The following is a 10,933-nucleotide window of genomic DNA, read 5'->3' as shown; positions in this document are numbered from 1 at the left end:
CATAAAGAGGAGACAGCTGAGGCTTGTGCAAATCCCCGAGCCGACTGCCTCTGCTGATAGTGCTCTTCTCTGATACAGCTCCTCTGGAGAGCTTTCTAAACTTAGGTAGGTCTTTAGCACACCACCACAACCAGCTATCCTGCAAGAGCTCCAGAAAAGCTGTGATGCCATCTTTGTGATGCTGTCACCAATGACAGAACACTGTAGGACCAACTTGGGAAAGATGAGATGAACAGGACAGCCTGTAGAAAGGACTGAGACAAACAGCTACTTCTGCACATCCTCCCCACACACATGCTCCCAACAGTTCACATAAGAGGCCATTCTGCAGGATTTGGGGTTTCCTCGGCTCTATCTGCTCTGCTGGACTCTGCCAGTGTGCCTTGCAGGAAGAGCAAGGGAGACAGCCCCAGACATATCCATGTGAGGGAGCAAAGGCTAACCAAAAAATGCCAGATGGAAGGAGCACAGTGACCCCAGGTTTCTATGAGGACACCCAGGTGCCAGCTGCTCCTGGCTTCCTCAGACAGGAACAGGTTTGTTTGGAGCACTGGATCCCCTGTTTGTGCATGGGTGGGGATTTGGAAAACAAACCTGACCCCAGCAAACATGCGCTTCCAAGAGCAAGTTGTCTGCAGGGGTAGAGTGACCACTCAGTGCTGGCTGATGTAGTCACATCGTTGCCTTACTCTCAGGCTTTGCTCCAATTACATCAATCTGGAGATAATCCTAGGAAAGGCAGAAAGTGTAGAGGGAAAACAAAAGCAACAGCATGGTTTCCAGTCTCATGAAGCAGGGGAAGGTGCCTGTGCCACAAGCAGTTCAGGGTCAGGTTTACATCTGGCAGAGATGTTTCTACCACCTTATTGCATCCCAGTAAAATTAGAGGTTGCTAACCAAAGTCTGAGATGTCACACAAAAACTGGATGGAAGCGAAGTACAAAGGCAAAATAGTCTCTCTTTATGATGAAACCTCAAACAAGTAATTTATTTAATCAGCAGACTTCAACACCGCCTTTAATAACCTGAGATGCACCAAGAGGTTAAGGTATATGGGCCAAGTTATCTTTGTGACCTTTACCACCAGGAAAATTCACAAACGGCAATTAGTAGATTCGGAGGCCGAGAAAATGAACCCAGATAGAAAGGATGTAATAAACCTCTTGCATTTAACTCAGTGAGGCTGAAGCAGAAAAGCCAAGAGAGAAGCTGGCTTTGCTACAGCCACTGACTACAGCAAAAGGAATTAGCATTGATCTTTCCTCTGGAGCAGGTTTGCAAAATATCACATAGCTGTTACAGACTGAGGTCATAAAACTGAACCCACTTATTTTGTGCAGGATCTAGAGTTGTTAGGCAGTACTTAAGGGAACAAGAGCAAACTATGACTGTATAGATCCCTGATAAGATACTTTTTCACCCAGTTTTGTGGTGAACTTTGGAACTTCTAGCTTAGGTAGCAAGGTAAAACCCTTTTCTCTCAATAGCATGTAAATAGGTAAATTACTTGTTATAGATAAAGCTGCTCTTTGGAGAGATCTTACTTACTATGAGACAGCACATCCATAGGAGTGATAAAAAGAGGGGAGACTCCTGTACCAGGTAAAGAGTAATGAAATCTAACAAAGCTGAGTGCTGTTGGGCACATCCTCCCCCCTCCAGCCCTTCCTGGATTAAAGAAATTCTCAATTCCCTTTCCCTGCATATTTAATCCATTTTAAGAGAAATCATTATCTCTGTAACACATAATGCCTGTTCGCGTATCCAGCGATAACATCTGGGTGCATCTGAAGGGTCAACACATGAGAGCTGCAGCACACCTCTGGGACAACTCCAAAGCAGTGGTCCTGCTCCCAGGGCACAAAGCACTCACAGATGCCAGCAGCCGAGGTGGGATCCAGAGATTAGCCCAAGCAGTTATGCTCTTATTTCCACAAGTTCCATCTCAAAACCTGCCCAGAAATGCTTAATAAAAAAAAAAAAAAAAAGAAGAAATAAAGAAATTACTAACAATACACAGTGTCCTTGCTAAGCACCCCCACTAAATATCAGGCAATGGAAAAAAAAACAGTATTACTGTGTTCTGTCTTGTATTCATCCCCATCCAGAGCAATTTAATCACATATTCTGCAAGGAAACCACAGGGTGCTTTCTTGCTGCTGGGTAAGCCACAACAGTAGGTCTCAGTCCCAAAACCATCAGCAGCAGGATGGTGGCCCAGAGCTATAATGACATTTCAGTGCCTCATTTCTAATAACCTAAAGCATCTCATTGAAACTAGATGCCAAACCACCATGAATCTGTCCATTGTCTCTCTCCAGTCAGTGATAAAGCCCCATCATCCATGTGCAAAACCTGCCATTTTAGGTCCCACCACATCCCTGCAAGGTTTCTTTGAGTCCACCTCTTGTCATCTTTTAGATGTCTTGCAGGGATAGGAGTTTCCAAAATCAGTAACTGTCCCATGCTCCTGAACTATAGGCAGGGCTTGATGTATTTAAGCCAACACTCATACAATTATGGTTAATAATTACACTCTTGTGCTGTTTTTTGTGGGTTTTAGGTTTTAAAGTAAATACATGCTAAAAAATAGTGATGTAAGTTGCAGCTGCAGCACATTGGAAATTAATATGGCTTGTGTTTGGCTGCTGCACAAAGGTGAAGTCCTGCTCCCCAAGCTAACCATCATTTAAGCAAATACACCCAGACTGATGAAAGTCTGGTAGAGTTTGCAGCCATTCTGCCTTCTCAGCAACATTGCCTCCTCCCCTCTGCCACGTGCAGGGAGAGCTTCAGGTGCAAATTCCTCTGGGGTGGAGAAGGAAGGGGAAGGATTCATTCACCTACCTTGACTCAGGAGGATCACCTCCAAGAAGCAGAAACACTGAGAACAGTGTCCAGGGGGAAGGTCAGAAAAGAGACAAGGACCAGGTTGCAATTTTTAAGGGCAATGGGTCACTTGAACTGGACCAAACTACCTCCAACACAGTCTTATTACATCTGTTACCTCATATGAGTTGCATGGCCTCCACACCCCAGGAATGATCCAGAGGATTGTGATCTGATATAGCGCTGGAAGTTTAAGTTGGCATTTTGAGGACAACCGTCATCTCCAGGAAGAAGTGCAGGCTTGGATTACAATAAACCAGCCAGAACACTGATTCTTCTGTCTTCTTCAAAAGTGTTACAAATTGCATTTACCAATGTGTCCACCTGTTGAAGTGGAAGAAATGTTGTGGAACTGCCTCAATCACTTCCTCCTCCTCAGTCTAGCTGGCTGTAGAGACAGTCTTGTACACAGAGAAGACCTCCTTTCACACTAATATTACGTGTTTGCAGTGAGGAGGGTATGATATTAGTTGTAAGATAACAGTGAGTGCAAATGATCCTCTTTCTTCCACGTCAGGGATGTTGCCCTATTCAGTCAACATCTGTGGCTACTCAGCTCAAGGGGAGACACATTTTTGGGGCACAGGGAACAGTACCATGATGCTAAAGTTGTTTCTTATAACGGTATGGTCACAATCTAGGGCATAACAGGATTCATTCTACTCTAAGAAAATACAAGGACTGAAGGAGAAAAAAGGCTGAAGAGCACAGAAACAACTCAGAGAAGAGTGACATAAATGGGCAAAAGTCATTTGCACAGGGCTTTTGTTTTTCCTAGCTACCTGAAGCTGTTCACGAACCATAAGTTGACATGTCTCTGCTGACCTGGCTGAGGGATAAAGTTCCTCCTGCTGTAGCACCCAATACCTTCAGTGGGCATTTGTCTTGGTCTCAGCAATGTATCAGACTGTCCTGACAGTCTCCATTGCTCATGAAGACTCCAATCTGCAGTACTTTGAGGACTAAGAGACTGCCTCAAATCAATTCTGTTCATAAGACTATTAGCCCTTGCATCACACTATAAATGAAAGCATGGCTTCTGAGGAAGCCATGAAAAAGTTTTTCAGAACAGCAGCCTTCACACTGGCCCATGGGACACAACTCTTCATTTATCTAGACTTCAATAAAAGATTAGCAGGAACAACCACACTAAGAAGGCACCAAGTCTACATCTCTTGTGGCATCTTGGAGAAAACAGAAGAGTTAAGCTTAGGAGCAGGGTTTTGGTTTTTTTTTTTTTTTTTTTTTTTTTTTTTTTTTTTTTTTTGGAGGGCTGGGGTGGTGCCATTAAAAATTGCCTGTAAACACTACCTTGAAGCACCCTGGCAACTGAACAGCACTTGTATGACCCCTAGAGGTCTCAGAATTTAGGTAAGGAACTGTCTCCAGAGGAGGGAACTTTCTGAGGTACTTACTGGCTTTTACAGCAGAGACAACTGGATCCTGGACTCATTCTTAACACCACTCTTCTCCTCCCCTCCACTGTGGGCAGGACCTGCAGGCTGGTTTGCTGCTGATGCCTCAGGAACCAAGGGTCCCAGTGTAATGCTCCTAGTGACACAAAACTTGGTGGCTTGAAGCACTGCTGAGAATTCATGTAGCTCAAAGGTGTTGTGCTAAATAAGAACTTGTCCAGCCCACTCCACTTTGAACAACAAGCATTTCTCAAAACCATGATCCAAACAACCTCTCTGCAGGGTAGTGAACATGGCATTCAAAAGCAGAACCAAGGCAGCATACCTGAAGTTGAACAAGTTTTGCCCATATCTGAACATCAAACGCCAGAGCTCACTTGCACTGCACTTCTGGTTCAGTGCAAGAGGGTGAAGGGGCAGCTTACCCATAGGTTTGTGATGTTCCTGCTAAGTCTTTATGAAAATTTCCCATCCTTTAGCTATGAGGAAAGAGATTGTTTCATGATCACCATTCTTCATTTTCAGCTATGTTAAAAACAGTAGAATAAAAACAACACAGGTTCCACTCACCACAGATATCTTATTGGCAGTCACCTACAGCAGTAACATGCTGAACAAGAGTGGGCAGAACCTGCAGGACACAAAAATGCATTTAAACAGTTCTCAAGCATGTCAGAAGCCCATTTATCAACTTCCTGCAACAAAGCGGGTGAGCTGGACAGAAAATTATTTGAACATACATGGGTGCCAAAAGGAACTTTTAACTACAAAGTAGCCCAGAGGAAGCCAACTTCCCAGACCATATAACTGATAATCTTCATACTGGGGGGCCACTGGACACTTACCTTTGGGAACTGAGGAGATGGATGAGGTGGGACTAGTTTACCAGCAAGTGGTGAGAGTGGCTCCTTGGGGTCCCGCCTTTCCCTCACAAGCTGGTGCAAGCTGGGACACATCATCATGACTCGAGGTAAGCTGGCACCCTGGTCCATGACTGAGCCAATAACCGTGACCTCAGAACAGCCCCACTGCGGGGAGCCGTGTTTGACCTCCTGGCAGTCAACACCCAGACACAGATTGGCTGGTGAATCGGATGTGAAATGGAAGTAGCTATGCTACAGAAAGAATGCTTTCTCTGTGGAGAGCTTTTCTAACCTCTGGAGGCTACTCCAAGTGACATTACCATTTATTTAACTCTTTAGTTAGAGTCCATTTTTGTTACAGTGGAACACTAATGAAAGGCACTCCTGTCACTGAAATACAGTAAGCAGCTTGGTAGCGTTCAGCTAGAAATGAAAAATAGACTCATAGAATGGTTAGAGTTGCAAGGGACCTTAAAGATCATCTAGTTCCAAGCCCCCTGCCATGCGCACAGATACCTTTCACGAGATCAGGTTGCACAAGGCCCCATCCAACCTGGTCTTGAACACCTCCAGTGATGGAGCATCCACAGCTTCCCTGGACAACCTGTTCCAGTGTCTCATCACTCTCACAGTGAAGAGCATCTTCCTTACGTCTAATCTGAATGTGCCCTCTTCCAGTTTGAAACCTTCATCCTATCACTACAAGCCCTTGTGAAAAGTCCCTCCCCAGCTTTCTTGTAGGGTCTCTTCAGATACTGGAAAGCCACAATGAAATCCCTCTGTAGCCTTCTCTTCTCTGGGATGAAGAACTTCAACTCTCTCAGCCTGTCCTCATAGGACAGTCCTCTGATCAGCTTCCTGGCCGTCCTCTGGAGCTGCTCCAAGAGATCCATGTGTTTCGTGTGCTCCAGGTGTGGTATCATCAGAGCAGAGGGAGACTGTCACCTCCCTTGACCTGCTGGCCATGCTTTCTTTGGTGTGGCCCAGGATATAGTTGGCCTTCTGGGCTGCAAGCACACATTGCCTGCTCATGTCCAGTTTTTCATCCACCAGTACTTCCAAGTCCTTCTCTGCAGGGCTACTCTCAATCCTTTCAATTCTCTAGCCTGTATTGATGCTGAGGATTGCCCTGACCCAGATGAAAGACCTTGCACTTGGCCTTGTTGAACTTCATGAGGCTTGCATGGACCCATCTCTCAAGCCTGTCAAGGTCCCTCTGGATGGCCTCCCTTCCCTCCAGCATGTTGACTGCACGACACGGCTTGGTGTCATCCACAAAATTGCTGAGGGTGCACTCAGTGCCACTGTTTGTGTCACCGATAAAGATGTCAAACAGCACCTGTCCCAGTAGCAATCCCTGAAGGACAGCACTCATCACTGGTTTGAGTGTGACCATCCAGCCAATTCCAATTGTCCATCCACCAAATCCATGTCTTTGCAATTGAGAGACCAAGACGCCATGTGGGACAGTGTCAAATGCTTTGCACAAGTACAGGTAGATGACATCAGTTGCTCTTCCCTTATCCACCAACACTAACTTCATAAAGGCCACCAAATTTGTTCAGGCACAATTTGCCCTTTGTGAAGCCAAGTTGGTTGCCATCAATCACCTCCACATTTTTTGTGTACCTTAGCAAAGCCTTCAGGAGGATCTGTTCCATGATCTTGCCAGGCACAGAGGTGAGACTGATTGGTCTGCAGTTTCCTGCATCTTTCTTTTTTTCCTCTTTGAAATTATTTCTTCTTATTTCCCCTTTTCCAGACAGTAGGAGGTTCACCAGACTGCCATGACTTTTCAAATACAGCTTAGCAAATCCATGCACCAGTTCCCTCAAGACCCACGGATGGGTCTCATCAGGTCCCATGGAGTTGTACACCTCCAGGTTCTTTAGATGGTCTCAAACCTGGCCTTCACTTACGGTGGGCAGATCTTCCTTCTCCCAGTGCCTGCCTTTGCTTTCTGTAACTTGGGTGGTGTGGCTAGAGTCCTTGCCAGTGAAAACCAAGTCAAAGAAGTCACAGAGTACCTCATCTCTCTCTCCATATCCCTTGTGAACAGGTCTCCTGTTTCTTTCTGGAGAGGGCCCACATCTTCCCTAGCCTTCTTTTTATCACTGACATACTGATAGAAGCTTTTCTAACTATTCATTTGTTACTGGATGGAATTAATTCTGTCTGGGCTTTAGCTTTCTTAACCTGATCCCTTGCTGCTCAGACAACTTCTTTATAATCCTCCCAGGGACCTATCCCTGCTTCCACTCTGTAGTCTTTCTTTTTGCATCTAAGCATGTCCAGGAGATCCTTGTTCATCCAGGCAGGCCTCCTGGCATTCTCACCTGCCTTCCTCTATACAGAATGAGTAAAAGAGCTAGATCTATTACTTACCTGTAACACACTAACAACAGAACCATACAAATGTATGCATTGATCACAGTATCATTTTTTATTTGTTCACACTATATTAGTTCAATAACTTCCTGCTAATATGTTCTTAAGCATGCCAATGGAGAATTCACAAGCAAACAAAAATAGAATATGATTTTATTATACAGTATTTAAGACAACTATTAATGAAAGTTATCTATAAGTAGTGACAAATACCCAGTGAATCCAAATTTACTTATTTTATTCACTGAGACAATCTAACTACAATAATCTAGGTCAGGTTTAAGCAGTTTTTAAAACCATGTTATTTTGTGCTCAAACACTCTTCCTTTGCCAGCTCTGTCAGCATAACCAAAACCAATGCATTCTTCAAACCAGCGGGTAATGCAGGACAGACTTCATAGAGCACAGCCCCCCACAACTCCCAACACCATATATAAAATCTTGTTCAATGAAGAGGGATATGAATAAAAATAATGGCATATAAAGATCTGTTTCAAGTTCTTTTGCAACAGAGGCAACAATTTATTGGGAGTAGTTGTATGAATGACGTAAGGCACAGAACCTAGTAAAGATAAATGTTCAGAATGGCAGAGGAAGCAAACAACACCTGCTCCCCAGAAAAATACATAATTCTAGGTGGGTTACTTAGAAGGTAGTACTGAAACCCTTTTAAATAAATATTTTCAGGAACTAGAATGAAAACCCCTCTTTAAAACTGTAGTTGTCATTTTTAAATCTTGATTTGTATCTTCTATATGTTCACTAGATTGACATCTACACTGAAACAGGAGTGCCCAAGAACGGACTAAGGCATAACAGTTCTGTGTAAGAACTACATCTGGAACTGAGCACAGATCACATTCTCCACCCTGCTATTCTCCTGAAAAACTGACACCCCTCCCTCAACAGTTAAATGTTTATTTCATTCTTGTTGCAAAGGTGCCCCAGAACTGCCTTCTCAAACACAATGGCTAGACCTATGCCTGGAGATGCAGCACTGTCCTGGCCAGCCCAAGCAACACAGGATCCCACAGGACCAAGAGCAGGCACGACTTAGTTCACCTGCTGCAAGGTCAGTCCCTGCAACCCAGTGGAACAACTGCTGTGTAATCCTGGTGGCCTTGCAGACCTTCAGTGGTCTGTGGACTACATATGAGGAATCATATGCACAAAAGTATTTAGAAAGAAACATATAAACCCAAACCTGATCTGATACTTGCAATCTCAGTTACTCCTTACCAAAGGCAACATCAACCCAGTATTGTTCACTGCCACCTTGCAGTAAGGAATTCTTAAATGGTGTCTGGAGACAGTGAGGTTCTAATTTGCACAATACAAAGGAGATACAAACTCTGCTACCTCTTGTCATTTCCACACAGTTGGACTTGTCTCAAACAAAAATGAAAGATTTCTCTTTTCTAGTGGACTTCAGAATCAGTGATAACATCTCTTTTCTCTGCTCTTTTAATTGAGATCTAGGTTACTTGCTCTGCAAGTACAAAACAGGTAGTTGCACATCAGCTCCAGAGGCTACCTTTGCTCCTATATCCTGTCACTGAGGAAAGGATTTTAAGAATGAAAACAAGAATTGGCATATTCTTTTCGTCATCAAGTAACAGATGTATGTGAGAAAATGGACTCTTCCCGGTTTTATGACCAGAATAAGAGGAATACCCTCTCACTCCACATTCTCCTTTTCCTGTCTCCTAAAGAATCACATTACAGGTCTTCAGCTTCTCAAATGGGGACACATGCACAATCAGGAGTTCTTGCTACACTCCTACACTTCTTGAGAAACAACTCTCAGGCACTTCTCATACTTCTGGCAGAGTCAGAAAACAAAGCTTTGTTAATCAGAGGATCAAATGCGCAGAAAGCTTATGATGTAACATCTAGATTCCTGAAACTTGAGGAACACCCTTCTCTATTTCAAGATGTCTTTTACTGGCCAGGATGACCCTTTTGGGTTTAGCCTGAATCCACTGGCTGCAGTTTCCACAAACAGAAACAGATTTCCTGGTGTAGCTAAGGGCATCTCCTGCACCATTGGAAACTCAACATCCCAACATTCCTCCACTTCATCTTCAGTTCCATAATCCTGCTCATGGAAGACAGCACAGTGAAAGCACCACAGGAGACAGCTTATATTTCTCCTCATTTTAACACTGCAATGACTCAATAGAAAAGGGGATAGGTGAACTCTGCCAACAGATGGTACAACAACAACAACAACAAAAAAATCTGTCAGGTCATTCCTCAAAAGCCTCTGCAGCACACAGATCTCGAACAGTATTTTTACAGCATCACTGTCCTCCTCAGTAAATATAGAGTCATCTTGCTGCCTTCATGTTACTGGATCTAAGCATGAGACACACAAAGGAAAGAGGAAGAGACCAGGACAGTCAGAATTATATTAACCCTTCCTGTCACCACTCAGCATTAGAGTTTTCACATATAGTTCTGACTGTTAACATGCTGAGTTGACCTGGAGCAGGTTTTTTCTTACTGAAATAGCTACAGAGACATACAAACGAACATAAGACTTGAGGGACGCTTAAACTACAACCCTACAGTCTACTTAGAAAATGCTGAGCTAGCTGTAAAGCAGCTAGCCCTTGCATGGCTGCAGTAGCATAGACCTTGGGTCAGCCTTGTCACCAGACGCATGGCCACGCAGTACCACATTGGGGTTTTTCACTCTGCAAAATGATCAAGTCCGAAGATGTGAATTTGATGGCCCTAGCATGAGGCTTCACAATAACAGTTCAGGTACCAGCTTCTACCTCCTCCCACCATCTTCTCCTCACATTCTTTATTGGATCTGGCTCTTATGAACCAAAACCAGAAAAGTGTTTGTTACAAGAGCAAGATGAAAGTTTACTGTATGAAAATAAGGGAAGATAAATATGTAAGAATGCCTGGTGATCCAAAGAAAAGGATAACAGGAAAAAAAAAAAAAAAGGCAAGTGTAATAGTTAAATTCAAATAGCTAGGAATAACTTTCAAACCATATTCCTGTAAGGAAAAGAATTCTTTAGTATTATCACATCTCCGCATAAAACATGCTAGGGAAGTGCAAAGTATGATTCTAGCATCGTCACCTAAGGACGCGACTTACTGAGAAGACCAGCATGATAAAAAGGCTCATGATTCATCTACAACTGCCAACTTCCCCTCATACATAGGAAGCCCACAACCATATGCACACATGATGCAGTTTGTTTTGATCAGAATGGCATGGGCACAATCTGAATTTCTAAGGAAGATACTGAGTCAGACTAAAGATCTGTCTAAATTTGGAAGCTGTCTCCAATGGATGTCACCAATGGGATGAAGAGCATAGCCATGAATCACTAAAACATTGCTCCACCTTTCAAC

The sequence above is a fragment of the Merops nubicus genome, unplaced genomic scaffold (genome assembly GCF_000691845.1).
Source record: "Merops nubicus isolate BGI_N331 unplaced genomic scaffold, ASM69184v1 scaffold10138, whole genome shotgun sequence".
Taxonomy (NCBI): domain Eukaryota; kingdom Metazoa; phylum Chordata; class Aves; order Coraciiformes; family Meropidae; genus Merops; species Merops nubicus.
The sequence above is the reverse complement of the archived record's forward strand: the minus strand, read 5'-3'. Positions refer to the sequence as shown.